The following is a 4,096-nucleotide window of genomic DNA, read 5'->3' on the forward strand; positions in this document are numbered from 1 at the left end:
GATACACTGGACCAGATGGATTTCACAGATATTTACAGAACTTTACATCCAAACACAACTGAATACACATTCTTCTCAAGTGCACATGGAACTTTCTCCAGAATAGACCACATACTGGGTCACAAATCAGCTCTTAACTGATACCAAAAGATTGGGATCGTCCCCTGCATATTTTCAGACCCTAATGCTTTGAAACTAGAACTAAACCACAAGAAGAAATTTGAAAGAATTCATATTGTGTGGAGATTAAAGACCATCCTGCTTAAAAGATGAAAGGGTCAACCAGGAAATTAGAGAAGAATTAAAAAGATTCATGGAAACTAATGAGAAGGATGATACAACTCTCCAAAATCTTTGGGATACAGCAAAAGCAGTCCTGAGGGGGAAATATATCCCAATAAAAGCATCCATCCAAAAACTGGAAAGAACTCAAATACAAAAGCTAAACTTGCACCTAAAGGAGTTGGAGAAAAAACAGCAGATAGATCCTACACCCAGCAGAAGAAGACAGTTAATAGAGATTCAAGCAGACCTCAATGAAATCGAGACCAGAAGAACTGTGGAACAGATCAACAAAACCAGGAGTTGGTTCTTTGAAAGAATTAATAAGACAGATAAACAATTAGCCAGCCTTATTAAAAAGAAAAGAGAAAAGACAATAAAATCATGAATGAGAAAGGAGAGATCACCACCAATACCAAGGAAATACAAAAGATTTTAAAAACTTATTATGAGCAGCTATACACCAATAAATTAGGCAACCTAGAAGAAATGGACGCATTTTTGGAAAACCACAAACTACCAAAACTGGAACAGGAAGAAATAGAAAACCTGAGGCCAATAACCAGGGAGGAAATTGAAGCAGTCATCAAAAACCTCCCAAGACACAAAAGTCCAGGGCCAGATGGCTTCCCAGGGGATTTCTATCAAACGTTTAAAGAAGAAACCATACCTATTCTACTAAAGCTGTTTGGAAAGATAGAAAGAGATGGAGTACTTCCAAATTCGTTCTATGAGGCCAGCATCACCTTAATTCCAAAACCAGACAAAGACCTCACCAAAAAGGAGAATTATAGACCAAAATCCCTGATGAACACAGATGCAAAAATTCTCAACAAGATACTAGCCAGTAGGATCCAACAATACATTAAGAAGATTATTCACCATGACCAAGTAGGATTTATCCCCAGGATGCAAGGCTGGTTCAACACTCGTAAAGCAATCAATGTGATAAATCATATCAACAAAAGAAAAAACAAGAACCTTATGATCCTCTCCATAGATGCAAAGAAAGCATTTGACAAAATACAGCATCCATTCCTGATCAAAAGAGTGTAGGTATAGAGGGAACATTCCTCAGCATCTTAAAAGCAATCTACAAAAAGCCCACAGCCAATATCATTCTCAATGGGGAAACACTGGCAGCCTTTCCCCTAAGATCAGGAACAAGACAGGGATGTCCACTCTCACCACTGCTATTCAACATAGTACTAGAAGTCCTAGCCTCAGCAATCAGGCAACAGAAAGAAATAAAAGGCATTCAAATTGGCAAAGAATAAGTCAAACTCTCTTTGCAGATTGCATGATACTGTACATAGAAAACCCCAAAGACTCCACCCCAAGATTGCTAGAACTCATACAGCAATTCGGCAGTGTGGCAGGATACAAAATCAATGCCCAGAAATCAGTGGCATTTTTATACACTAACAATGAGACTGAAGAGAAATTGAGGAGTCAATCCCATCTACAATTTCACCCAAAAGCATAAGATACCTAGGAATAAACCTAACCAAAGAGGTAAAGGATCTATACGCTAAAAACTACAGAACACTCTGAAAGAAACTGAAGAAGACACAAAGAGATGAAAAAATATTCCATGCTCATGGATTGGAAGAATTCATATTGTGAAAACGTCCATTGTACCCAGGGCAATTTACACATTTAATGCAATCTCTATCAAAATACCATGGACTTTCTTCAGAGAGTTGGAACACATCAGCTTATGATTTGTGTGGAATCAGAAAAGACCCCGAATAGCCATGGGAATATTAAAAAAGAAAACCATAGCTGGGGGCATCACAATGCCAGATTTCAGGTTGTACTACAAAGCTGTGGTCATCAAGACAGTGTGGTACTGGCACAAAAACAGACACATAGATCAATGGAACAGAACAGAGAATCCAGAAGTGGACACTCAACTTCATGGTCAACTAATATATGACAAAGGAGGAAAGACTATCCACTGGAAAAAAGACAGTCTCTTCAATAAATGGTGCTGGGAAAATTGGACAGCCACATGCAGAAGAATGAAACTAGACCATTCTCTTACACCAGACACAAAGATAAGCTCAAAATGGATGAAAGATGTAAATGTGAGACAAGATTCCAACAAAGTCCTAGAGGAGAACACAGGCAACACCCTTTTTGAACTTGGCCAAAGCAACTTCTTGCAAGATACATCCATGAAGGCAAGAGAAACAAAAGCAAAAATGAATTATTGGGACTTCATCAAGATAAAAGGCTTCTGCACAGCAAAAGAAATAGTCAACAAAGCTAAAAGACAATCTACAGAATGGGAGAAGATATTTGCAAATGACGTATCAGATCAAGGGCTAGTTTCCAAGATCTATAAAGAACTTATTAAACTCAACAGCAAAGAAACAAACAATCCAATCATGAAATGGGCAAAAGACATGAAGAGAAATATCACAGAGGAAGACATAGACATGGCCAACACGCACATGAGAAAATGCTCTGCATCACTTGCCATCAGGGAAATACAAATCAAAACCACAATAAGATACCACCTCACAGCAGTGAGAATGGGGAAAATTAACAAGGCAGGAAACCAAAAATGTTGGAGAGGATGCGGAGTAAAGGGAACCCTCTTACACTGTTGGTGGGAATGTGAACTGGTGCAGCCACTCTGGAAAACTGTGTGGAGGTTCTTCAAAGAGTTAAAAATAGAACTACCCCACGACCCAGCAATTGCCCTGCTGGGGATTTACCCCAAAGATTCAGATGCAATGAAATGCCAGGACACCTGCACCCCGATGTTTCTAGCAGCAATGTCCACAATATTCAAACTGTGGAAAGATCCTTGGTGTTCATCGAAAGATGAATGGATACAGAAGATGTGGTCTATGTATACAATGGAATATTACACAACCATGAGAAACAACAAATACCCACCATTTGCTTCGCCGTGGATAGAACTGGAGGGTATTATGCTGAGTGAAATAAGTCAATAGGAGAGGGACACACAGTATATGGTCTCATTCACTTGGGGAATATAAAAAATAGTGAAAGGGAATATAAGGGAAGGGAGAAGAAATGTGTGGGAAATATCAGAAAGGGAGACAGAACATAAAGACTCCTAACTCTGGGAAACGAACTAGGGGTGGTGGAAGGGGAGGAGGGCGGGGGGTGGGGGTGAATGGGTAATGGGCACTGAGGGGGGCACTTGAGGTGATGTGCACTGTTATTCTGTATGTTGGCAAATTGAACACCAATAAAAAATAAATTTATTATAAAAATAAAAAAAAATAGTGAAAGGGAATAAAGGGGAAAGGAGAAAAAATGATTGGGAAATATCAGAAAGGGAGACAGACCATGAGAGACACCTAACTCTGGGAAATGAACAAGGGGTAGTGGAAAGGGAGGTGGGTGGGGGCTTGGGGTGACTGGGTGATGGGCCTGAGGGGGGCACTTGGCGGGATGAGCACTGGGTGTTATACTATATATTGGCAAATTGAACTCCAATAAAAGAATAAAAAATAAAAAATAAAGAAAAATTTATAAGTACTGATTCAAAGGGGCACCTACACCCCAATGTTTACAGCAGCAATGTCCACACTAGCCAAAATATGCAAAGAGTCCATCAACTGATGAATGGATAAAGAAGATGTGAGATCTATCTATCCATCTACATATACGTAGACACACAACGGAATATTACTTGGTGATCAAAAAGAATGAGATCTTGCCATTTGCAATGATGCTAAGTGAAATAAGTCAAAGAAGGATAAACACCATATGATTTCACTTATATGTGGAATTTAAAAATAAAACTGACGAAGTTAGGAGAAGGGTAGGA

The sequence above is a fragment of the Vulpes vulpes genome, chromosome X (assembly GCF_048418805.1).
Source record: "Vulpes vulpes isolate BD-2025 chromosome X, VulVul3, whole genome shotgun sequence".
Lineage (NCBI taxonomy): Eukaryota > Metazoa > Chordata > Mammalia > Carnivora > Canidae > Vulpes > Vulpes vulpes.